At 36.2% G+C, this 27,475-nt stretch overlaps 1 long non-coding RNA gene across 1 annotated transcript; it reads left to right on the forward strand.

Annotated features, from left to right (window-relative positions):
• Window positions 1–4,203: 4,203 nt before the first annotated feature.
• Window positions 4,204–22,745, forward strand: LOC122216973. The gene is made up of 3 exons (XR_006201220.1): window positions 4,204–4,285; window positions 13,130–13,400; window positions 22,594–22,745. It is a non-coding gene; the product is annotated as an uncharacterized LOC122216973 (long non-coding RNA).
• Window positions 22,746–27,475: the final 4,730 nt, after the last annotated feature.

Below are 27,475 nucleotides of genomic sequence, written 5' to 3' on the forward strand. Positions count from 1 at the left end.
ATCTCTACAATGAAAACTGCAGGAAAATGAATATATTTTCCCTTACGATGATAAAAGGTAGATTTTAGAATGGAAATAGCAGGGTTTCACTAAATGAATCTTGGCTAGAAGATGGAGAAGATTTTCCAAGATGACGATGATTAAAGACAAATATCAGAGTCAATACAACAGACTCTTAAAATGAAATCAGGTTCTTAGGGCAACAGAAACATTTGAATGCTAGAGTCAAGGATTGACAACCAGTGTGGTGTGAGTTATATTTATTCTTTGAGGTTGAAATATCTGATTTCAGTCAAGAGTCACTATTGTTTAGAACAAATTCTGTTTTGCTAAGATCACTCCCTTAGTATTTAATCAAAGAAAGGCCAGAAGAAAATTTGCTCTTTTGCAATATTCTCTTGTAGGAACCACTTTAGAAGGGACTCAGCATTCTGTCTTATAGAGAATTCACTTGGTGGGTGATAGGACTTGTAAGCTGAAAAAAACAATTGTCTTGCTGTACTAAAGTGACTGTTCCCTTTAAATACATTTGAATGATGATTTACTCCAAGAATATACTTGAAGTGTAGCTGAATTTTGTGTTGGCACATTGCCCTCTTTGGAAAGATTGCAATTAAGGGCCGATCCTCCATCCATAGACTGCCTCAAACATTTGCTTCAGTTTTAAGCCCAACTTGTGTCTCATTTAAGATTGGAGTTGTTGGGTTGAGTTTGGGTACTGTCTTCCTCACTTGTATGGTTTTGCTGGTGGTTTAGTGTTTCCAGAATATGGATGGACTTCTATCTGGAAAGAGAATATTCGCCTTGATTTTTTGGAACCAGCAGACTGAGAAGAAAGAGGAAAAATGGGAGCGATTCAGACAGATTGGTACAAGGGGAACTTGCTTCTCATTGCTTACTCATTGCCTGACTCCCAGGATTAGGCTATTCTATTGTTTTCTGTTTTAGACCACGATGGTCTTTATAAATTTAAGACATATGTGGTAATTCTTTGTAGTCCCTCAGAAACATCCAACTAAAAGGTTTTAATCAACCTCCAGAAGTTTTAGAAATGTTCTTGTGTAGTTTTACATTACGTGGGTCAGTGAACAGGGAATCTCAGTTTGGAGTATCTCTCTTGATGACGAGGGCCCCTCAAACCAATCCCAGTGTTTTGTTTCTCATTTGGACGCCTTTGATTCTGTAAGGACAATTCATATTTATGCCCTAGATAATAAAATCATGTATTAGAATCCTCCCAAAGGTATCTGACCTTCAGGGGTATTGAAGTGTCCTCGTTCATTGCAATTAGCTACACATCTGTGATGCGTGCCTTCAGCTTTGGAACTTAGAGAATGACAGAGATGTTGCCTAGGGGCAGCACTGACCACCTAGTGAGAGAGATAATATAAATGCTGTGGATCTGTAGGTTAATGTTGAACTTTCTGTGGAGACTGACAGGGACCACGGCGTCAATGGCCACTCTCCCTCGGTAACCACAGCCCGACTCCACCCTAACATCCTCCTGAGGGGTCCTGGGAAGAAGAACATAACTTGGGGGACACTTTGGATTAGGAACCTCATCCAAGGAAAGCTCACCTATTCTTCTTACTTTGGCAAAGTTGGGAAGATGCACTAATATGGCCTGACTCCCTACCCTGCCCCCTTTTTTCATGGTGTTCTCATTTGTTATTCTCTCCAGATTTCCTCTCCTGTGACATTAAATCCTGCCATTCTGGCACCCACTAATTTTTTCATGCTGTTCGACACACAGGAACTTTGTTCTGAGGGACGTTAGTGTCCAATGTCACCCTGACTGGTGAACCTGTTCTTTCACCCCTTTAAATCTTACTTTTACTAGGTTGGTTAAGTACACTTGATGTGTATGATTCAGTAAACATAGAGTTTGTTAATGCCTCTACCTTGTTAGATCTTTCAAGTCATTCAGAACAGTGCGAACAATAGGGTTTAGAACTCGGGAGGCTAGTGATGCAATAAATCCAAATTGGATTTCCTTGTGCTTCATTCAGATAGAAATAAGTGGATTCGTGTGGTCAGTGATATTTTTCTGCCTTGTATGGTGCAGTCATTTGAGGGGAATATTGTCCTCCCTATAAACGTATGTACTCTCTCTGAGTGTATGAGAAGGCATACATAATTTCTAGACAGAATGCTGTTTCAGTTTTATTATGCCTTTCCCCATAGCTAACCTATTGTTTTAAGACAAAGAGAAGACTAGCCGTACTATTTTGAAAGACATTTTCACAGGCATTGCTCTTGGGAACGTAAATTGGTACAAAATTTCTGGAAGGCCACTCAGCAATATATTTTCAAAGCCTTAAAAAGCTCATACTCTTTGAACTCAATAATTTCACTGTTTTGAATTTACTCTAAAGAGAAAAAAAATCACAAATATGCAGAAAGATTTATATTCCAGGGTTGTTCATGTCAGAATTAATAAGGGTGAAACATTGGATACCCTATGTGTCCAACAATTGAGAATGATTAAATAAATTATGGCACATATATATGATGAAATATGTCTATGCATTTAAAGTCCTATTTATATGTCAAAACTCAAAAGAATAACCAACTCCTAATAATAGTTATTTCTTGGTAGTGTGTGGGAAAATTTTATTTCTTTCATTCTATGTTTACTTATTTTACAACTTTTTCTGTCTTGAGTATTTATTGGTTTTTAAGTGAGGAAATTAGTGTAAAAATTAAAATAAGGAAAAGTTTTTGTTCTAATTATTCTCAGTCAGAACCATTAACTACATTGCTAACTTGAATTTTTCAGGGATTGATTTTTCATCTTTTTGATTATCTAAGAATTTTATTTCTTTTTCTTTTTTCATTCCTAAGCTCAGCTTCTATTGATCTCACTATTAGCCCTGTAATTCAAAGTGAATGAATAAGGACAAGAGAAAGCAGATTTCCAGAACCTTCCTATGGGCTGGATTTGAATATAGCTTGGATAATAAGAAGTAAGGAAAAATCTTTTTGCTAATAACAACTTTTTTAAATGATTTGTTTTTGTAGAGGTTAAGTGTTGATGTTTTATGAGCACCAGCAGCAAAGCTTCTGACTGGCTTCTGGTTCTTTGTCTTTTCTAAAAGAGAATGTAGGAGCAGAATATGTGTGGGCAGAATATCAAAATGGCTTTCTGCTAGGTAAGGGTAACTACCAGAGGGCTTCTTCTTCCTGGAGGAGCCCAAGGGAGAAGAGCTGTTGACTTGACACAAGGGCTTATATATGTATGTATGTATGTGTGTGTGTGTGTGTGTGTGTGTGTGTGTATTTTTTTTTTCCCCTAGTGTCTAACCTAGTCTCTTCTAAAAGTTTCTCAGCCACATATTTGATAGGCTTGAATATTTAAAAGATTTCAACTATAGAGTCATGAGCAAGAAATTTACTTCAACTATCTGCTCCATATGATGATGATGGTGGGCTTGAAAGTTATATCCATATGTTTGGTGGAAAGAATCAAGTTCTTACACATGTATAGTCTACTTGGTAGGTATACAGAATGTTCTGTTTCTATATTAACATAGTCAATAGCATGGGCGTTTTTATATTTTGTTGTTAGCCTAGAACAATGGAAAAGGAAATATAACAGATTATACAAGGGCACATGCATCCCAGTTTTGGCTTTTTATCTTTTTAAATGTCTGATGGTTAGAAACTTTTCCTTTAATGACCTTTATGTAAGCTGAAATGAGTTTATTTGCATCTCGTTAATTAGCCCGAGAAGTTGTTCTTGATTGCTGTAGTGCTCAAAGCTTAAAATTGTTTTATTAAAGTTGGAGAGTTTGAAAAGAGCCTTTCAACTTCTCCTTCGTCACCACACTCTTCAATTATGATTACATCCAATCTATGCTGGATGAACAAACTTTTAGGCATTTATAGGGAAATGAAATTATTCTAGGAAAAGCACTCTGGCCCATCAAGGTCCATTCAGGTACCGTGTCTTAAAAGTACATTGGCCACTATATCAGATCCATAATGAGACAAAGCTCATGCACTCAGGGCAAGCAATGACTCCATTCTGAGTGAGTACATTGCTGTAATAAATTTTAGAAAGCATTTAGATTGCTTATTATTGAGTAGTCTGTGTTGGGATGATTTGCAAGAGGCCTCTGGAATGTGGGTAGCTTCTTATGCATTCACTCAGAAACATAAATGTTTTCTTTTCTTTTCTTTTTCTAATTAAGAAAGTAAGTGATACTCATTGTAGAAAATTTGGAAAATCTACACAGGTTCTAAAAAGGAAAGTGAAAATTGCCTGCAATCCCTAAACATAGAGGTAAATATTGTTAGTATTCTGTTTTTTTCTAGTCCCTTTCCCCCTGCATATTTTTATGTTTAACATAGTTGAGATCTTTAAGTATTATGGTTTGCTTTTTTTTTTTCATAAACATTATATCATGATTATTTCCTTTAGTTTTAAAAATTCTTCAGAGATCTGTTTTGGATGTGTACTATTTCATTAGAGAACCTTAAGAATTCCCTATTTTTGCACGCCTGGATTGTTAGTAGGTGTTAATTATTATAAATAATGATGTATTGAACATCTTGTGCATACATTTTTGCTCATGCACTTAACTAGTTCTTTAGGGCAGAATTTTTGAAGAATTTAGGGCAGAAATTTTGAATTCATGATACATTTAAATGGTACATTTTCAGAGTTTTAAATTCTTATCTCAGCTATAATATGTGTATTTCTCTTTTATAGCAAATCAGATTTATTTACTGGGAAATGATGAGGCTGAAAGTGGAATGATTGTAAAAGCTTATAACATAAGAATTTAGACTTTGTTCTGAGCTCCTGGTTAGCCAAAATGGTGCAGACTCTTGGCCACGTCACTTCAGCTGTCTATGCCTTAATTTCCTCCTGTAGATTAAATAATACCACTCTTTTTCTTGTTGCCTTTTTATACAGTCTTCAAGTAGGCTAATTGACAAGAATTTGTAAAGTACTTTGAAAATGTTAAAAGTGCTATGGAAGAGAAAAAACAATGACAACCTGGTGGTTTATTTTGTGTTCATGTACCACAGTCAGATGTTTGGACCTCTAGTTGTTAGAGGCTTGGCTAGGAAAGCAGGAGACAATGAGACTGGCCAAAGTAGCACTAACTGTTCAGTATAATTTCAAAGGTATGCTAAGAGAAAGAAAGCTCAGCCAAGAATTTATGACTCGGTCAGAGGCAAAGTTGAGAGCTATCACCTGCTTCAAGGAGGACAGCTTTGGATGAGTTCATATATATGCATGGCACACTGCTGCAGTCTAACTTTATGACTTTTAATGACTCCGACCACCTAATCACTTGTGAAAGGATGTGCTGGAGTTTGCCTTCACTCAGCTTGACAAGGTGATGGGAGGCATATATCTTCCTTACATGAAAACACTTGTCAGTTGCATCATATTTGGTAAGACAAGCACCAATGTCACCTTGGGGGGAAAGAAAAGTAACTCAGCTGACATCCAATGCATATGAGTTTCCAATATGCTGCAACATAGCCTAATTTCAAGTGAAATATGCAAATACACCCTATTTTGTCTGTAGTTTTTATTTTCCTGATGCTTTCTCTAAGTGCCACATCTTCTGCTGATGGAAACATTGTGTAACTTCTTCTGAGCTGATGCATATTTAAATACGCAAGGCGAAGAATTTTCAGCCTTTGAGTAGAAGCAACATGGCAAACCAAATGCAAATCTCTCAGTCACCTGTTCTTGTTCGGTTTGTTTTTATTTTATTTTTGGGCTCAGACTGCCCTTATATAACCAGTTCGCTTTAGTTCAAACTGCTGAGTTTTAGATTTTTTATGGGTAGTAGGTCATTCGAGTGAAGTTGGGCTTATTAGGGTTTAGGACTAAGCTACGTGGGCAGCAGAGATTTGACTGAGGGCAATTGTGATAATGAAGAAAAAAAAAAGATCGAGGAGTTAGATCACAAATTCATGTCTCTTTTTTATTCCTTTCACTAAACTTTAAAGAAGAATATTAAACCAAGTATGTTTTGTGATTCCCCATGATGGGTTTGTAAATTTATTTGGTTTGATTTTTAGAGGACTTCTGCATTTGGGCAGCCTACCCAAAGAAGTCTAGGTATAAATGCATCCAAGGGACAAATGTGGATCAGGTGAATGTCCCAAATCAGAACAGTGGATTTGCCACTTTCAGAGGGGTAGAGTCCTGTTTCTAGGGAAAGGAGAAGGTTAAATTGAAAATGGGGCCGCTGTTGAAAAGGCTTCAGTGGGAGCTTTGTCTATAACAAAGGAGAAAGGCATCGAGGTATTTTAGTGTGACTGCATTGTTGATTGCTAGAATAGTGTCCTGTTGAAAACAAAGAAGTCCTTTGCAGACCATTAGACTTTCCCTAAGAGAATGACCTTGTGTTGTAAGAAGATGAGTGTCCTCTCTTTTTACCTTAGAGGTCCTGTTCTGCCACAGAGTTAAATTTGGATTTTCCAGGTTATTGGTAAACACATTAAGTTAAGATTCCGGCAGTGAGCTTCTTCTGTTTTGACTATTTATACATTTACTACAACTGGCATTCTCTTACAACAAGCCGGTCAGCTCTTGCAAATATAGGGATCAAAGGTTCCGTGTTATTTTACATACATGTCTCCTTCAGTTGCTGCTAGCCACATATATTTGATCATTACTGAGTGGCTAGAGTGAACCCTTTCTCCAGTTGAGTTGTGGAATAGAATTTTGCCTATTTTGGAAGGAAAAATTGCTGAGGGTTTGCTCTTATGTGTAGAGCAAACAAAAGTTGTTTTCAATTTGATATAACTTTATTTAGATTCCACTGTTTCCCATCATGGAGGAATGAGGCCAGGGATGTGCTGAGCCAAGTTGTTTTCCCACCCAAGAAACAAAAGAGCCCATCATCAGCATCTGATTCTTCGTTTGCTGAGTCTATCCACTACTAATGAAAACCGTCGATGGTGACTTTAAATGTTTTTTGGAGGTCAAGGAATAAAGAGCCAGCTGCCTATAATTGTCCCCATGGTAGCATGAGATAAACACACAGACAGTGATGTGATGTGGTTCCATGTACAGTGCTGCATACTTAGAGAAAGGGAGTTTACATATACTCAGATGAAAACACATCCAGTGTCAGAAGGCCCATGTGAAACACTGTCTTAGAAAATAATAGGTAAAAATTACATTTGCTTTTTCACTATAATTCAATAAGGGACAAAATGTCAAGTTTGTATTTGTGGCTATCCATAGTAATGTATTTTTCTTAAAACCACTAATCAGAACATATGAGAGAAAGCCATATAGTTTACCATGTTAATGAAAACACAGCTCTTTAGTGTTGGTAGGCCATGTTGAAAATTTTCATTTTAAATTTCAAGCCTTTGTTTTTTCCAGAAACTCAACATTCATGACTATGTGATGTTCTTTGTCCTTTTTTTTTTTACACTATTGTTACTATTTCTCTTTCAAGAGTTGGCTAAAGTTGTTTTCCAGTGATCACCCAGTTATAAGTTTGATTTCTTAAAAATGAGAAGTCATTTGAGAATGAAATAAGCATCACTATTAATCTGAAATAAAACACATGTTAGGAAAGAAACTTTCTCTCTTCATGCACTTGTCTCTCATGAGATAGCTAGGAAAAATGATCTACTTTCGCGTTTATTATTGTGTAGCTCCTTCCACATTTGGTCCATCGGTTACAGGTTCCCTGCTCTTGCTATTGTTCAGTGGTGGAAGAGGCAAACAAAGGAAACGCACTGAATTGTCACATGACTGTTTGGGGTAGTCATGAGCAACGTTTTCTTCTTGTATGAAACAATAACATTTAAATTTTGTGGTTATGTATCATGAGTGTCTGACAGCAGAAACCATTGTGATTGGCAGGCAGTAGATTAAATTTATGGGTTTTAGGCTTTTTTTTTTCTTAATAAGGATACCTTGAGAAAGTCCAAGGGAAATGAAAGTCAGTTTTGTCATCTCACACAGATTTCAAAGGCAGGGGGCTACACTAGGGCTTGAAAGGTCTATATTACACTGCTGCTGTCTAGCCATACTTGACAATGAGACATACTGTATTTGCTCACGGTGCTGGAGTTTATCATGCAAGAAGAGTAATTATATTTGAATTGTGTCAGCCAGCCACCCTAAAATGAAGGAACGTCAACGAATGTTGCTCCAAGGAGAAGGAGATGATTAGTTATAATTATACTCAGTGTCCAAGAAAAATGCTTCATTCCCTCATTCTGTTGCAAAGGGGAGAGGGAAAAAAAAGAAAAACCCAACAAAAATTTTTCAGTACTTCTCAGTATTTTTTAAAACTTTTAAGGTGGCCATTTATTGTAGAAATTTCAGATAAGCTTTCTGGTGTGACCATTTAACTGAGAACCTGCTTGATATGTGCACATTTTTTAGTGTTAAAAAATAGGTAATATGTAATACTCTTAGATTTTTATTCCTCACAATTCATAGACCATCTCCTAACAGGGAAATATTAGACAATAGGAAGTAAATTTCTTAATTCACCTACCTGTGGTTTCATCTACATAGGGCCAAGCCATAAAATATGGCTTTGTGGTCACTTACGAATATGGTGATTTGATTTATACGTCTTGTCAAACAAACTGTTTGAGACGATGGGTTGAATACCCTGGGTTTTGCTACTTTTGTGTGTGTGGTCAGTGAATTGTTACCTAAACTTTGCTTTCATTTCCTAAAAATACACATTCTGAAGTTTACGTGTCATTGGGGCCTTTTTAGTTGGTGTGTTTTGCTGTATATTCATTTTCATTGTGTAGCTTCCCGTAACTAGTTTAAAGCGGGAATTTTATAGGTATTAATTTGTTGGTCAGTTCTCATAGTGGTTGATGTTTATAATTTCTTATGTGTAACTTTTTTCTCAATTCAGCAATTTTTTATAATGTTGAGATAATGATATGGTTGATGGACATGGATTATCCTTCAAATAAGTTATTATTCTCCTTATAAGAATTCACTTCATTTATAATTATTGACATTTGTGTGATTCCAGTAACTTCTCAAGGCACTCTCATATAACCAATGTTACAAGTAATGATAAAATGAGTAGAGATAATGGATTTAAAAAGGGATGATGTTCCCAAGATGTATTTGCTGAAAAAACAAATTAGTACTAGCCGTTTTTATATATTATTTAATTCAAATTCCTTACCAGTGAAGACCTAGGTCAATACATTTTAAATATTGCTTCTATTATGTAAGTAATATAATGTATCAGATATTGTAACTATAATTATTTAATCAACATGTACATATTTTCACTGGAAGTAGAAATAACAGTGAAGTATTTTGAAAGATAGTAGAATGATAAAAGTCACAGAGACTCTCTAGTTTCCATATTAGCATCTGGTTGGGTAACTATTATGAGTCACTCAGAATGACTTTGATTAGTTGCTTTTAACAAGGTGGTTTACATTTCACAGAATTTTGTAAACTTTTATCAGACAACATACAGTGTAGCTATTTCTGATTGATATAAAGTGAACCGGGACATGACCTTGTTTTCACTCAGATCAAACCCCACTCTTTCACCCTAAACAGCTAGAGAGAATTGAGGCAGAATTTGTATATAAATTGCTTTTCTTCTCCGCTTGCTCAATCCACAGACACGTAGCAAAGCAGTGAAATTGCTACCTGATGTAACTGCCTGTTGCAGGAATTGGTGGCTATCTACGGGATAACCCTGATTCCAGAAGTTAGATCCAAACATGCTGTGTGAGCGCTGTTGCTGTGGTGAACTGTTCAGATGGACTTTACTTACTGTGATTTTTTCTTTCTTTTTCTTCCCCCCCATGTGTTTTAATGTAATCAGACCCATAAATAGATTTTGCAAATGAAAAATTTCAGTGTTAAGATTTTTAAGATTTCCAAATTGTACTTGACTGTAAATACTATGGCTTAAGGATATCACCAATCTATAATTTTTTGTTGTCTTTTACAATGTCACAGATGAATTTTATCTTTTTAAAAAAATTTAAAAAAATTTTAATGTTTATTTGAGAGAGAGAGAGAGAGAGAGAGAGAGAGAGAGAAAGTGCGAGCAGGGGAGGGGCAGAGAGAGGGAGACACAGAATCTGAAGCAGGCTCCAGGCTCTAAGCTGTCAGCACAGAGCCCAGCAAGGAGCTCGAATTTACGAACCACGAGATCATGACCTGAGCCTAAGTGACACTTAACTGACTGAGCCACCCAGGCACCCCTTAAATTTTTTTAAAGTTTATTTTTTTGAGAAAGAGAGAGAGTGAGAGAGCATGTGAGTATGGGGGAGGGAGAGAGAAGGAGAGACAGAGAATCCCAAGTAGGCTCTTGCTGTCAGTGCAGAGCCCAACACAGGGCTCTGTCTCACGTGACCGGAGCCAGACTCAAGAATTGGATGTTGGTAACTGACTGACCCACCCAGGCACCTGGATGAGTTTTCTCTTTAGATATGACTAGTTATTTGAATATATTGGTTTATCCTAACATCAATAACTATGGCTCCAAACCCCATTTAAAAATGTTTTTGTCAAGCCCACAGAATTGAATCAACCATGGTCCTCATTCATGGCTCCCTCTGTCAGAGGTTGGCTGGTACAAGCCTCTGTTGTTTCATTTTGTTTTCCCATGTGATTCCCCAATCTCCACTCCTATTCTCTTGCCCCATAGACACTTGCTCCAATGTACTTAATGTACATTCTTCCAATTCATGTCTCATATATGTGTGTATGTATAGAAGCACACATAAAATTATACATGTAGACACATTTAAGTACACCCTTCAAAATATAGAGTGTTGTTTTGAATACAGTTTAACATTTATATAAATGGCATTATGCTATAAATTTCAAATTTACTGTAAAAATTTAAAATTATGTTTAATTATGTTTTTGAATCATTTCTATGTTGCTAAGTGTAAGTCTGGCTTATGAGTTCTGCCTCTGATTTTGTACTCCATCGTATGCATATTTGATATTTTCTCATTCCCTAGAAGTGGATACTGTTGTTTCTCCCTCTATTTGCAACCATAAACAGTAATTCTGGGAATAGTCCTATCCATATGTTGTTGTGGACCTGAGAGGATATATATTCGAAGGGTTGCTGGGTTGGGGGCATATGTCCATTTCCTTTCAATAAAGCACTTTAACATCTAAATTTTGTGTGATGAATGAACGAATGCTAATTTACATTTTGGGATCATTTAGAATCTTTCCATCCCACTTGCTTCGGCTTCAAAGTCAGGTTCATGAATGTCTTGAAAAGGAAAAATTTGTTCCTAATTTCCCTTTTTGCATCAGCTAATCAGCTAGCAGCATAAGTGGCTTCAATATATTGTCCCTTTCTTAACACTAAGGAATAAAATTGATAGGGCCTTATATTAAATTGTGGAAAATATTTATTCTAGCATTAATCATTAAGTCTACTTTTGCAAGTTGATGTTTATTTTTTCATGGTTCTGCATTTACTTAGATGACTAATAAAATAACTTCAATTATATATTGACCATTTGAATACTTTTCTTTTGCCTGTTCATATAGCAAACATGAGCAAAAGAGTGTCCAGAGTGCACAGTTATGCCTTGTGTATGTGTGTGTGCGTATGAGTGTGTGTGTGTACCTGCCTTAGCTCTTCATTTCCTGAGCTTGTCCTTATCAGAATTTATTCCTTACTTTACATACGTATATTGTCTGTCACCCAAATTCAGTAAGCAATGCAAAATAAGAGCTTCAGAAAAGCGATGTTTGATGACTCTTGTTTGCTGAATACTTTTGTCGAATCCCGTTGCCCGAAGAGCCCCTGTTTCAGTGAGTCCTAGCTGTGTCGTGGAGCATCCTTTGTTTACTGGAAATAAAGACCTTGTACAAGTTACCTTTTCATCCAGGTGGAGGGGTCTGTTTTTGCAGGATAAGCAGTGACTAGAAAGCTAAACTGAGAACCTCTGATCAGTTTCTTATGGGGAATTGTATAAATTTATAAAATGACTTTTAGTGCTGCTTTCTTTTATGTTTTCTTTTCCTGTCTTTGCTAGTATATCTGTGCTCTGAATAGCAAGAAGTGCCATAACCGTGACTATCAAGGAAATATGTTATTTAGCTTGGTCATGAGAAAGCTGTTCTGTGGTTGTTTAGGCAAAACCTGCCTGACCCTTTGTTAACTTAGGAGATTTGGCTATAATTTCAAACAACACCATTTTTTCCCCTCTATGTAGTAGGAAAAAAGTGAACTCTTACACATTTGGCTGTAGCACAGCTGTATTGATAGCCCTCTGTTCTAACCTTAAGCATTGATAGAAACGGTGATTTCTTTTTTTATTTCCATTGTGACTTTTCTTTGTGTATTTTTAAAAATTAGCTGACATTAACACTGATCTATGTAACAATGATTGAGCCCCCCCCCTTTTTAAGAACTAAATATTTGAACAGATTTCACAGCAGTAATAAAAACCAAACTCTTTAACTTTTAATGTACATCTTTTAAGGATTCTGAACACCCACCCTATTTGGAATTGAAAAGTCCTTTCTGGCTTGTATTGGGGCTGGGCATGGTTATTAATTCATTAGGGAATGGTGGATCCACTCTTCAGCTCTTCTGCCTTTCTTTGGTCCTGGGAGCCAAGGGGAGAGAGGAGGAGGGGTGGAGGGGGAAAGACAGTGAAGGGAAGGAGGAGACAGGGAGACAAAGCCTGAGAGGGAGACGATGACATTAGAGGTGACACATAGCTATCATGAGCTTCCTCAGTCTGAGGGGAAGAATAATGAAGGGTTTTCCCTGCCTTCTACAGCCCGAGGACAACCCTATGGCCACAGCACCTTTTCTAATCCCATTTTCTGTGTGCTGCATGTCATAATCTGTAAGGCACTGGTTCCAAGTGAAAACACTGAATCCAAACAGTGACTGGGTCTTGTATTTATTTGCACTTTAAAACTACGGTATGTGGGGAAAACTTTCTCTTAAAAAAAAAAGAGAGAGAAGGGCAGCGACAGAACAGCACCATGAATATGTTGACATTTAAGTAGAGTCACTGGACCAGTAAGCCTTCAGATTTTAGTCCTCTGATTTATAGTAACATTTTGCCAATGAGAGAAAAACACATAGTCTCCTTCAAAATTTTAATAAAAATCTCGTCTCTTTGTTTCTTGCAATTGAAGGCCCTGTGTGACAATTAGCAGCTGTCCTAGAGTCTGGCTGACACTAAGCACCCCAATGCCAACAGAATCCTGGAAGACTACAGCAACAAGGCTCTGGGTGGGAATGAGGCAGAACAATTTTCCTAGATGCAGGTACCTGGGCAGCATGCGAAAAGTAGCAGGGTTCCAAACCGCACGTTGTTTTAGGCACAAAGATAATTGGTAATAACCAAGTAAGAAGAACCTGTATTCGCGCACGTTGAAATAGCCACTTGCCAACTTTCCTTGACTGGTGAGTAGAACAGTCAGTGGGCTAAATGATTTTATCATTCTGTAAGGAGAGAGTTGATGGTTTAAAAGTGTGAAAAAGTCTGTGTGTCTATTTTGAAGATATGAATAGTATTTGTAAACTTCCTGGGAATTTGGGGCAAAGAGGGCCAGATAGGAACTAGAGAGAGGAGAGGATTCCTTAGCGTGACAGCCTGGAGGGAAGGGGCAAAGCAAGGAAATTGGAAGACAGGCAGATTTGCGGGGATAGCATTTGCCTCTGCCTATCTGCTAAGGAGTGTTGTAGGAGACCTTAAGAAAGAGAAACTATATAGATTAGAAACTAATCTAGCCATTTTATAAATGCCAGTTAATCATTATATTTTGATGATATAGAAAAATGGTGTGATTGTGGTTGAAAAAAAATCATTATTTAGACCTTTCGTCATTTTAATTCTATGGACGATATGTTCACTATTTTACTCCTTCAAAGTTTGGCCATTGGAGATGTATTAAGAATTTATGAAAACATTTTATTATGAGATTGCATTTACTTTTTGCAGACAAAAAGTAAAAACAGTATCTGAGCTGATTTTGAGTTGGTTGACCTACTAGAAATAGATTGTGACAAAGGGTTAATAATATTAGGTATCTTTCAATGAAATAGTTTAAAATTTTTTAAATGCTGGAGGAAAAGCTTTTAAATGAATATTAATTTAGCTTTAGAAGTTGTCCTTATCCCATTGAACTTCCTTCATTTCCTTGTGGCTAATTTGGGTGTACATAATTTCTTTTTTGGTTCACTTTCTAGGGCTACAGATTTACTCCCAAGCAATTATGTAACAATTCCAGGGGAAAATACTTAGTTCACTTTTGATTTAATAGGACTTCTTGACTGAGGATTAGAGAATTGGTTTAAAAATCCACAAATGCAGGCTAAACATTTTATAGTAATTATGTCTATTGGAGCAGTCATATGAGCCCTCTACTTTTAAAAAATAATGAATAAGGATGTGTAGAAACAAAATCTGATCCAACCCATGGACATCTAATAACTTGGTCAAAAAGGTTGTTTGCTAGAATTCTATACGTATATTGTCTGGTTCCTGGAATTGAATTATTATTAGATCTGTCCTATCAACTTGGAGGACAAATGGTAGGCCATCCTTATCCAAAACAAAAACCATAATTTTATATCAACATTTTTTTACTTAGATTATAATTTAGCTTTCATATCTAATAGAATTTACTAGTTCCCATTAGAATATCATTATTTTTATTCTTCTCTATCTGGTAGTTATTTATAAAGAGAAAAAAAAGCATTACAGGGAGATCATTTCAGGTCATTTATCTTTGTGTGTGTTTAATGGAATTTTGGCTCATTTAGTACATCCTCATTTCAGAAGAATTAATGGAACCACCCCAGTGGATAAATAAGCAGAATCACTTGTGTGCTTTACTAAGCTAATTTCCTATTTTAAAAATGATAATATTCTATTAAGTTCTCTAGTCACTTCATCTCAGAATAATATGAATACTGTAATAGGTATAATTTTATAATTTCTGTTAAATTATGGATGCAGACTTTAGTTTCATTCCAGTATTGTCAGTAACTAGCTGTATGATTTTGGACAATTCACTTAATATTGTCGGACTTCACATTCCTTTTTTTTTTTTTAATTTTTTATGTTTATTTTTGAAAGAGACAGAGTGTTAGCGGGGGAGGGGGCAGAGACAGAGGGAGACACAGAATCCAAAGCAGGCTCCAGGCTCTGAGCTGTCTGCACAGAGCCTAACGCAGAGCTTAAACTCATGGACTGCGAGATCATGACCTGAGCTGAAGTCCAGCGCTTAACCTACTGAGCCGCCAAGGCACCCCATTCAGATTCCTTATCTCTAAAATGAGGACAGGGGAAGAGGCACTCCAGGATCCTTTTTTTTTTTATTCTAAAATTTCACGATACAGAAAGCATTTGCATGAACTTAGCTGAGTGTCTATGTAGAACAACCTAGTTACTTTGATAGTACAATTGAATTAAATTGAATATTGGTTTTCTTTTCAGGCTCTCAGAAGTATTGTTGAAAAGAAAATTGAGATATCTCTAATGATTCTGAATACATTGGTCTAGCTTCGTATTACCTGATAGTTTCCTAAAAGTAAGAAAAGATACTGCATAATAGCTCACAGTATTTGTGAGCTCACACTCTTATTTGTTAGGAGTCTGTTGGTTGCAAGGGATAGAACTCCAACTCAAAGTGTCTTAAGCATAATAAGGGGAATATTTTGAAATCTACAGTCATCCATCCAAGAATGGATCAGCTTGAGGTACAGATAGATTCAGGGTTTCAAATGACATCCTTGGGGACTTGTTTTTGTATCCTTTCACCTTGCTTTTCTATTGATTTATTTCTCAGGCAGGCAGGTACTCAATGTGGTAGGAAAAGGAGCACCAAGAATATATCCTTTTGAATTTTGATTAAAAGGAAGAAAGACTGTCACAACAAGATTACATACATCAAATCTGATCAAATACTCCTCTGACTGACTTTCATTAGGTCATGTGCTCATCCAGTCATTATGGTTGGAATAAAGAGGGAGTATTCTGACTGGCCAGCTATGATTATAGCATCACCATGTGGCCACAGGCAGGTTCACCCCACCTGAATTACAAGAAATGGGCTTTCCAGAGGAAAGTAGGATTCTGTTGTTAGAAGTACCATGGACATGCTGAAAAGACACAGCAAAATAACAAATCTAACACAAGGCTTTAGATTGGGCAGTTGAAAAATTTTAGCCAAGTGAATAATTTGTCAACACAGTTAAAAACAAAAACAAAAACAAAAACAAAAAACCCAAACAACTAGTAGTTGAATGACTTCAAGTTTTTCTTTAAACCATTCAATCAGGCAGATGTCAGGACCCTTCCTAAACTAATTTAAAATTGATCTGCCCAAGGATTCAGAAACTTTGCTTTATTCATGCATTTATTTCATTCTGTTAATAATTTATAGTGGTGAATCTTTGTGTTTCTCCAAGGTATTCAAGATGGGCACCTTGATTTTTTTGCTCGTTAACACTTACATGCTTCCAATATTGCTGCTCTGTTCCTATCTTATACAAGAGAGAGTAGATTTGAAATTATTTTCAGCATATTTAGGGTATTTTTCAAAAGCAAAGGATAAGATGTCATTCAGACTTCTATTTTTTTATGTGACATACGTGATTTAAACTTTTCCATTTGGCACCCATTCAGTATTAATTGAACTTTATTCTTTTTATATTTTATTTTTTATTTTTGGGAGAGAGGGAGACAGAGCACAAGCAAGGGAGGGGGCAGAGAGAGAGGGAGACACAGAATCCAAAGCAGGCTCTAGCCTCTGAGCGGTCAGTACGGAGCCTGATGCGGGGCTCAAATTTGTGAACCATGAGATCATGACCTGAGCCAAAGTCAGACGCCTAACCAGTGTCTTAACGCTGGTTGTTCAACGCAGATGGCTGTTGAACTTTATTCTTAATTACAGGAATGTTTTGAGTCATATATTGTGTAGATGTCAAGGCAACATTTACTTTTGTCATTTATTATAAAAAGTGTCTTGGGGGAGAATCTCATTCAATTATTATTAGTTATTAATAATTAGCACTAGAGATCTTTTAATTGGCAAAAAGTTTTATTTAACAATTTAAACAATATAATTAGACTAAAATTTTTTATTGATGCTATCTCACTGAGTAATGTTCAAGACAGCACAGTACAAAAGAAAGAATGTAGGAGTGCCTGGGTGGCTCAGTCGGCTAAGCATCTGACTCTTGATCCCGGCTGGGGTTATCATCTCATCGTTCGTGAATTCAAGCCCCATGTGGAGCTCTGTGCTGACGGCGTGGAGCCTGCTTGGAATTCTCTCTCCCTCCCTCTCTGCTGCTACCCAACTCATGAGCGTGCGTGCTCTCTCTCTCTCAAAATAAATAAATAAACTTAAAAAAAATTAAAAAAGAACTGGTAAGAAAGAATGTATACTTTTGCAACACATGGAATTGGTTCCAAACCCAGTTCTTGGAATCACTGGTTCTGTGGCTCTAGGGAAGTACTTAATATCTCTGTTCCTCATCCTTATTTGTAAAATGGGAGGAATCATAATCCTCCTTCATAGTACCTGTATCAATATTACAAAAAGGACAGTAGGTGATCATTCCTAGCATAATGCTCAAAATTTAATAAATATTATTTAGTTGTTCCTTCTTTTATTTTTATTTCCTTCTCCCCCTCCTTCTTCCCTTTTTCTCCTCCCATCGTCTCAAACCTAGCTAAATAGTCACTCGATCAATGTTTTGCCACCTCTTTTAATTAAAGCATAAATATATTTAATTGAAGAAATAATTGATTAAATATCACTTTATTTAAGAGTAAAAAAGCCCACATTAGATAATAAAAGATGTGTAGGTGTGTCCTTATGACGAATTAAGAATGATCTGCTTTCAGGACACCCTGGGTGGCTCAGTCGGTTGGGCTTTTGACTTCAGCTCAGGTCATGATCTCTTGGTCCATGAGTTCGAGCCCTGCATCGGACTCTGTGCTGCCAGCTCAGAGCCTGGAGCCTGCTTCAGATCCTGTCTCCCTTTCTGTCCCTCCCTTCCCTACTCATGTTCTGTCTCTGTCTCTCAAAAATGAATAATTATTAAAAACAACAACAACAACAAAAAAAAGATCTGGTTTAAACCGTATGCCCTTAAGTGAATTCTGCTTTTCTCCCCTGCACAGAAAAGTAAGTCAAACAAAATTATTACATTGTTGAACATTTACAGACTAATGATTAATTATATGTTTGCAATCTAATCTAGCTAGAAGGAAGGGTAAAAAAGAGTCTAATAAATTGCTGGAAGTCTTAAATAAATAGATTTTAGCCTCACTTTCTTTGAATTCTTGCTATACATTTGACATTGAAAAAGCTACAGGAAATGAGAGAATGTGTATATCTGGGCCTTGGAAGTGGAAATATTCCTTATATAGAGAGTATTCTGCTAACAGAATCAACCCTGGTATATAGCAAATACTCAGTATATTTAGTTCCTACTACAAAGTTTTGAATTGTTAAAAAAAATCTTTTTGTTGATGATATTTTATTATTATAGAAGGTCATGATTTTGTCCTGAACCTTTTTTTGATATGAAAAAAAGTGAAAATAGTAGTTCTTTATTTTTTCCTGAAAGGCATTTTAAAGAAATATTCCAAGTGATGCATTGCATTTTTATAGATTATAAGAAGTTATTGAATTTTAAGCAATTAAACAGAACCAAGGTGATTTCAAGGGAGTTGTCTCCTCTGGAACAGTAAAAATCACTTCCTAGACAATGGCATCAAAAGTCAGGCTTCCATGAAGCGATGGAAACTCAGCAATTGCTGGCCGCTGGGCAGTGGGTAGGAACTGTACAATGGGCTTTTAATTGCTGTTTTGCTCTAGGTCATGCCTTGCTGTTTCAATTAAATCTCTGGCATAAAGAATCCCTTGTCCCCTTCTTCTTGCATTTGATCACCTAATGGAAAGAAGCCTATATTCCTCAGGGAAATAACTTGGGGCAGTGTGAATCAATCTCTCTGTCGTTCTCTTTCTCTCTCCTTTGTAAAATCTAATTTTAGTGTTATTATAGCAAATCACATGTAAAAAAGGAGTAGAATTGGTGTTCATTTCTCTGCTCCTCATTATTGCTCTCAATGCAAAGTTTTGAACAAGCGAGAGGAAAAGAGTTGATTTAATCCTAACCGTTTTAAGTGTATATATCGGGAGAAGTTAAGTGTAAGTATAAGTCTGGAAAGCACCAGGATATATTTAGCCCCAGCTTCTGCTATTGAGTAAAAACTTTCATTTTGAAAAAGCAAAACAAAAGAAAAAAAACCCCCAAAAACCTTGAATTTTCAAATTAGTAACCCACCTTATTTTAATTATGTGGATTCACAGTGGGCACGCGAACTAGCCTCAAGACACCTGCAATTTAGCACAGCAGGTGAGAAGTGTACATAAATAACTCCAATGTTAGGTGGAAGGTGATAAGTTATTATAACAGGAGAGTTGTATTGACAGGTTCTGGGAATTCAGAGAAAGGAGAGATTTTTTTTTTTCTATTAAAACATGAAGCAGGGGACAGTAAAGTATTAAGAAGAAACACAATCAAGAGGCTGATGATCTTTGAGCAAAACTATGAAGGTTAACTAAGATGTTAAAAATACAGTTAAATTAAGGGTGCGTGGGTAGCTTAGTCAGTTGAGCGTCTGACTTTGGCTCAAGTCGTGATCTCACTGTGAGTTCCAGCCCCACATTGGACTCTCTCTCTACCGTTGGGGCAGAGCCCACTTCAGATCCTCTGTTCCCTTCTCTCTCTCCCTCTCCCCTGGTTACTTGCGTGTGCTCTCTCTCTGTCTCTCTTTCTCAAAAATAAACGTTAAGAACAATTTAAAAATACAGTAAAATTTCAAATAATTTGTAATATCTGGGTATAATTTGTAATATTTCACAGCTATTGGGATGTGAAAAAAGACCATCCATCTTTATATAACTATTATGAATCTAGTTAAGTTAATCAAAATTATTTCCAAACAGTTTTATAGAGGCTGTGTAAGTTTTTATTGAGTAAAGGTAAAATAGTCTATGTGTGTGCATTTGTGTGGGTGAGTATGTGTTACAGAAGTCAGTGTATGGGTCTGATGATCAGAGTCTATTCCAGTTATTATCTTCATGAGGAATTTTTATCTTTGCCTGTTGCAGCAGTTTGCTAATTAAAACTGTAGCCATCATGGTCTCCTGTTCTTTGAAGTTAAGCAAGTAAATGCTATGTTACTAGGTGTGCCTGGGAAGGTGTAGATATGGAGATATTTTTACCATGTGGCACATGAGTAGTTAATTTATTTAAGCCAATATCATTAAAATACTATTAGTAAGCGATTTGATATTTAGAAAAAAATAGATCATGTATCACAGCGATTTTAAATAGCATACAATTCTGCTCTCTCCATTTTGACTCCCAAGAAGTCACATTTTGTCCTAAAAGATTAAAATTGGGTCTACAACTTGTAGTTACGGATTTTCAAAAATATGAAATTAACTAAGCAAATAGATTAATTACTTCTTACCTGAGGCCAAAAAAAGAAAAAAAAACAACCCCCCAAAAGAATGCATCATCGTCTTGGAGTGGTGTCAAGGGTAACAATACTCTGGCTGCTTTTGAAAGAACAAGTAAGTTTCAAATTTGTGGTTTGGAAAAACAACTGGTGTGTTGAGTTTAATTAACCAGAGTTTAATTCATGATTAATACCACTGGAATTTCACTTGAACAATGTGACAATGAGCAGGTAATGGCAATTGTGAAAAGAAATGATGAGTGAAAAATGCATTGTTTCTAGCCTTATAGCTTTGAGGTAGTTAGAATTCAGAGAGGTTTCATTCATGCCCACAATTCCATTGAGACTACAGATGTGGCCAAGTTACTCTTGGGATCTTTATTTTCCTTAAAAGTTGAATGGGAAGAATAATATCTATTGTTTGGGGTTGTTTAAGGATAAATGAAACAGACCATGTGAATTGCCAGGTATATAATTTGACCCTCTATAAATTATAGGTTTTAGTATTGCTGCTGTGTATTTTTTCACAAGGAATTTTGAGGCCATCTTGGATCCTTAAGAGTATTTGCTGATGCTAAACCAAAAGAAGAAAAAATTCAGAAAAGTCAGTGTTATTACCCAGGATGTTGTGAAACAAAATTTCACTCATTTCTGACAGCGCAAATTGGAACATCTCTTTTGCTTTAGCAGTTGCTATCTATTGTGACCCTACTGCAAGTACAAAAATGCACTATTTTAAAAGTGTGGGGTAGGAAACTGAGTGGGTAGAAAGGGCTTTTGGTGATTCATTGGGAAAAAGGGAGCCCAGGGGAGTCAGGAAATACCTTTCTGTTAAACACTGGAAAAAGCTAGAGAAAAGAGAGAGAAAAAAAAATGCAACTTCCATTGAATTAAAACATTTCCTCCCACTTATGGTCTGTGTTGACAGCATAACCTAACTATTTGCAGAAGGCAGCAACCACAGCAGATGGTGGTACAAGCACCTGGGATATTAGCAGGCAGAAACCCAGAAAGACTGTTTCTGTGGTGAAGGTTTTTCAGCCCGAATCTGGGGTTCAAGGTCCTGCGTGCCATGGGGAGGAGTGAAAACACATCCTGATGAAAATTCTTCCAGAGTCAGCACATTCAGGAAATTTCATTGAGGCCAGCACCAGTAAATAGTAACAACGTCACATTGTCACAGGAGGAGAGCAACTAGTTTTCCAAGCAGATGCCATCTCAAGTTTGTGCGGACCCCACACATCCATATGTGGCTTGTGCCGTCTAGGCTTTCTGATACATTTCTCATCCTCCCTTCTTGGCATGTCCTTTGTTTTAAACATTTCCGGGGGTGCCTAGGTGGCTCAGTCAGTTAAGCATCCCACCTTGGCTCATGTCATGATCTCACTGTTTGTGGGTTCTAGCCCTACTTTGGGCTCTGTGCAGACAGCTCAGAGCCTGGAGCCTGCTTTGGATTCTGTGTCTCCCCCTCTCTCTGTCCCTCCCCTACTGATGTTCTGTCCCTCTCTCTCTCAAAAATAAACATCCAAAAACAATTTTTTTTAAACATTCCCAGGACATTGGGCAAAGCTAATGTGAGGGATATACTATCTCCCAACATTACACCAAACTAATTATCTCAGAGAAAGAAAAAAATGACCCCTGATAGAGGTATCAGAGCAATAGATCCAGAAGATGTTCATGTACTTTTCCCAGGATCCAGCAGTCCTAGAGTCACGTTACTAGACCTGGAAAATATCTAGAAAATAGCATAATAAAATAATAAATATAAAATAAAATGATAATAAGTTCAAAGTTAAGCATTTTAAGGTAGTGTACATGCCCCAAGGGAGAAAATACTTAAGTAAATTAGTAGAATATTAAGTAATATTAGTAGAATTAGTAAACTAATAAAAATTATACATGTGAAAAATACTTGCCAATATCATGTAATGTTATGTGGGAAAAATGTGTGTGATAAGTGTCACAATATGAAAACCATGCATTTATAAAAACAGAATATACAAGAAATGGTATTACTTACTTATACTAGGCAATATGCTAATGGGATATTTTTTTATGTTAATTTTAAAATAAAAACTTTTTGATGCAGAATTTTTTTCTTTTAAGATAAACTCTTTAATAAGCCTGTGTCTTTGAGAATGGGAAAGAGGAAGAGGAGAATTCACCTGTGAACATGATGAACTCTTCAGGTCAAGTTCCTAAATGTAGGATTCATTTTAAACTGAATTATAATTAAATAAACTAGATACATTGCACTGATTTTAAGATTAAAGGTAGAGAAAAACTTCAAGACACATGAAAGTAAAAAATCTCACTGCCACACTGACCAGACGTATTCGTTTATGTCATAGTAGAAACAGGAATTGTAGAAATTGGAAATGCACAGTATCCCTCATCCAGTGTTTCTGTGGAAATTTTGTATCTTTCTGTGTTTCCAAAATTATGATGTCTACCTCAGCATTGTTTTACTGTGTTGGTCTTCTCCCTTCATTTATTAAAACTCAAAATGGTAGGAAAAAACAATGTCAAAGGATTGTGCTTCTTAAGGAATATCCACCAGCCTTTAAGGAAAATATATTTTCTAAGTCAAAAGATCACAGATAATCAAACAGAAAATTGGAGGTTGATACCTGATGCCACCAACCATCATGAGTGTGCAAGGGAACAGTTCATCCTTCTGATCACACTTATCGTACTTCCTTTTCATTTAGAATACACACACTTGAAAAGTCCTCCTTTTTCAAATTGTCCCTTCTCTGATACTTTTCCAATCATCTATGAAAGCATTTTTTTTTCTTTTTGTAAAGAGAGTGGACCAGGGACCTCTTCATTTAATCCTGTTGAAGACATTTCCACGAAGCCTAAATAATTAGGCACAAGATCTGAGAATTTGCCTAAATTAAGGCTTGCAAAGAATCCTACGATCCAGCCACTCCTTCCTCTGTATATCGGCCTATCTTCTAATGGGCTATAAACTCTGATACTTAATATTGACAGTTTTCTCTTATTGAAAGCAATGGTTTGAAACCCAAAGACCCTTGAAACACAGACAAGAGTTAAAAATCTACTGTATACTGTAGAGCCTATAGTTAACAATACTATATTGCATACTTAAAAATTTGCTAAGAGGGTAGATCTTATATTAAGATTCTTACACAAGAATAATAATGAAGAGGGTGGGAAAAAAACTTTGGGGTGTGGTGGATATATTTATGGCATAGATTGTGATGATGGTTCATGGGTGTATACTTATCTCTAAGCTCATCAAGTTGTGGAAATTAAATAGGTGCAGCTTTTTGTAAGTCAACCATACCTCAATAAAGTGGTTAAAAAACACAAGTATTAAGATATTGGGTTCACTCATTTTTTTAAAAACATGAGATTTGAATATGTCCACTGTATTGAGAATGTTTCTTACAATTTTCCATTCCTGCCTCCTGACTTAATGGGGAAGTACACTCATAAATATTCAGAGACAGATGCATTGCATGCACACAAACTTTTAAAAAGTTAACTTATAAATAAATGTATTCAAACTTGTAAAGGCATGCATACTTCATGGAAGACTATGTTAAGGCTATTTTTAATAATTCAGGTACTTCAAGGCAGCCATCTAATAGAACTCAGGTCAAAATTTTTTATTTTAAAATGTAAAATATGTTGGGAGATTTTCACACTAGTTTCAACCATGAAATTAAGTGGTATCCAAAAGCAAATCATACAATGAGTCTTATAAAAAAAAATGCAGTATACCCCTTTCTATGTTTCAGTATCATTTATTTTCTTCTTTGGAATCTGTGGTCTAGGAATGATTATTTATTTTACGTTTACTGCTAGCTAAGACTTGCATTTTCCCTATCAAATGAGAAGCAACAGACAGAGGCAGTGGTAATGCTGATGTGAGTTGAGTCAATATTATTAATTAGATGAATTAACATTTATGTATATCTAATATTTTTCAAAAAACATTTACAAGCTAAACTGGTCTTAAAGAATGAATACTTTTATTGCAGTAGAAATAAACTACCAAACCTATGCTTGGATTATTCCTGGACTGTCTTCAAAGCATGTGAAGTTTGGCTGAAAAATATAGAAAAACAATTAGTTGTCTCTGAACTGAAACTTAAATAAGGTTGAAGGAATGGAATGGCTGCTGTTGAGGGCAGTTTCAAGGGACTGACTAATGTCCTAAATTCTGTGATAAACACATACTATACAGTCAAGATTTAAGGGTGTCTATTATATTGGATAAAAGATCAGTGTCCTATTTCCAAACTCCACAGCATTTAAAAATTTGTTTTGGTTTAGGCCTATTTCATAGAAGGGAAGTCTTTAGTTTATTTTGAGTTTGGGGACAGATTCTAGTAATCCAAATTAGTTTCTCATCTTCATAATGCGTAAAAATTTGAGACCCAGCCATTAAGCTCTAAGCCAGACTCCTGGCTTAGAGTAGACTCCTCATGCAGGACACAGTTTCTTCTTCGCCTGCTTGGAGATGTCACCTCTTAATGCACTAAATATGAAACTCATAAATAATTTGAGTTTTTCCTCAAAGTTGTTTGAACTTACCTACGTAGAGTCAGGAATGAGATAGTAGAAGTTAATTCACTCTTGCTGTTGTTCTCTGGATGCGTGACACCCACAGAATCATTCTTTATTTGAAGGTTCAGATCAGTTCAACTAGATTTGTCAGGTGGCCGCTCTTCTGTACTGTGTGTTCCAGATACTTGTGGTGATTGCAAAATCATAGGTAGGAACTCTTGGCGAAGACTCAAAAGCCCCACAGCCTTCTGAATTGGGTTCAGATTCTTTTTTGTTGAGTTTTGGCAGACATTCATAATATGTACTCAGGAGGTATCTCCCGTGTGTGATTTTGTTTGCTTATAGTTCTAATTTTGTATGATCTTGTCATTGCAGGACAACATGCTTTCATAAGCTGAAGTTTTCTTCGGCACATACGATATTCTTTTTTCTTAATGGTATATAGGGCACTTCAGATGTCCTAAGAATTTCTTGATTTGCCTTTCTAGTTGCCATAATTGGGTTACTTTTCATTGTTACAATGGAATCAGAGGAAAATCCACAAATGAACCAAAGGCAAAACTGGGGTATTTTATTTTACTTTTTGAAAACTGAGTGTTCTCATCTCTTTGGTTCTTTGGTGCTCAGTTGCTGATTATTGTTGACTGAATTGTAGGCTGAACCTGATATTTCTAAAGGGCTGAATTCTATATTTAAACATTCTGCAAAGTGCATCATGGTTAGTAATTGGATCTGTCCCATCACTGATACATATAAAGCTCTAAGAATAAGAGTAGTTAGTGCATACTAAGTACCGAATACATTCTACCTACTATTATTGAACCCCTCTCACCTTGTGGTTGATTATGATCTCTGTGATCATTTTCCTGAATAGAGAATATGGGTGCCATTAAATGTAGGCAGCTTGGGTTTGTTCACTGATGTATTCCAAACATTTAGCACCGAGTCTGGCAGAGAGTAGATGCTCAACATTTTGTGGAATGAAAGAGCCTGAGACTGGTTTCAGTCAGGCTGCTCTCCTACCAGCCCAGCCTTTGACTTCAACCTGATCCCATTAGGTTTGTAAATATGATGGTGTTGTCAAATATATTCTAGGAAGATGCTGTTGACTCTCTTCTATTTTCTGAGGAGCCATGACAATAGGTGCTTCTTTGATTGAAAGTCACAGTCAGGAGAGTTCCTGGGCCCTTGCTTTTTTGTGGGGAAAGAGCATGAAAACTTTACCCTTGATAGGAATTCTAGTCAAGTCTTCCATTTTGGTTTATTTTGGCTACATTTTATTAAAGCTCTTTGCTTCTGGGAGCTTTTCTTTGAGAGATTATCTTGGTGGGGGGAAATTACAACAAAAGAGGCACACATTTTAGTTCATTTTTAAAATTTATCATTTTAATAACAGATGGCTGACACTTAGAGATAATGACAAAATATTAAAGGATTTAATATATCTGGAATCTATTCCAGAGCAAAGCTGGGAGCTTTTATCTTTCCGATGATGGCAAATGAAGAGAAATTAAAAGTCATTTCAGGACAGATCTGTTTTGTAATTTGAGGTGAAAAGACTTTTCTGGTTCATATAGTGTATGCTTTATTGTAACCCCTCAGGAATTAACTTGCTGAATATTAAGAGGAAAGCACAGCTGATTTGGCTTGCCTCATCAAAGTACAAATCTCCTATTTCCTTTGTGTTGCGTCTCAGCAGAACATGCTTCAGTTGGATGGATTTTTTTTAATTCTAATTATTTCAAAGGTTTCCAAATTCTGGTTACTCTTGAGATTTATGCTGCCTTTAAAGTTTAAGGAGTGTTGGATTTGTTTAGTGTCCTAGATAAATCCTGGATTTATTTCATTTCACCTCTTATAATCCCCTATGGTTATTTCTACTGTTACACATTTGCCAGTTATTGTCCCCATTTTAAAGTGAAGCTTTTATTTGTGACTCAATGAATAAACATTATTAGTTTGATAATTTATATCATGGTGTATTGCACCATGGCATCTCTTTCCTGCTCCTTAAATAGTTTGTATTAATCACCAATTTTAACGTTCTTTGACCAGAGTCATTAAGATTGGTAGATTTGCCATTTTAATCCTTATTCTTTCCTATCTCTTAATGCTCTATGCTCCTATTGCTCTGTTGTTCTTTTTTTTTTCCTCTCTGAATTTATTATCCAATTTGTCTTTTTTTTTTAAACAGGAGAAAGTGTTTATTTTTATTTATTTTTTAAATATAATTTATTATCAAGTTAGCTACCATACAGTGTATACAGTGTGCTCTTGGCTTTGGGGTAGATTCCCATGATGCATCACTCACATACACCACCCAGTGCTCATCCCAACAAGTGCTCTCCTCAATGCCCATCACCCATTTTCCCCTCTCCCCTGCCCCTGTCCTTATTCACTATGCCTCCTTATTAGCAGTGATCCTATTGTATTAGTATATATTGCA

The sequence above is a fragment of the Panthera leo genome, chromosome B1 (assembly GCF_018350215.1).
Source record: "Panthera leo isolate Ple1 chromosome B1, P.leo_Ple1_pat1.1, whole genome shotgun sequence".
NCBI classification, from domain to species: domain Eukaryota; kingdom Metazoa; phylum Chordata; class Mammalia; order Carnivora; family Felidae; genus Panthera; species Panthera leo.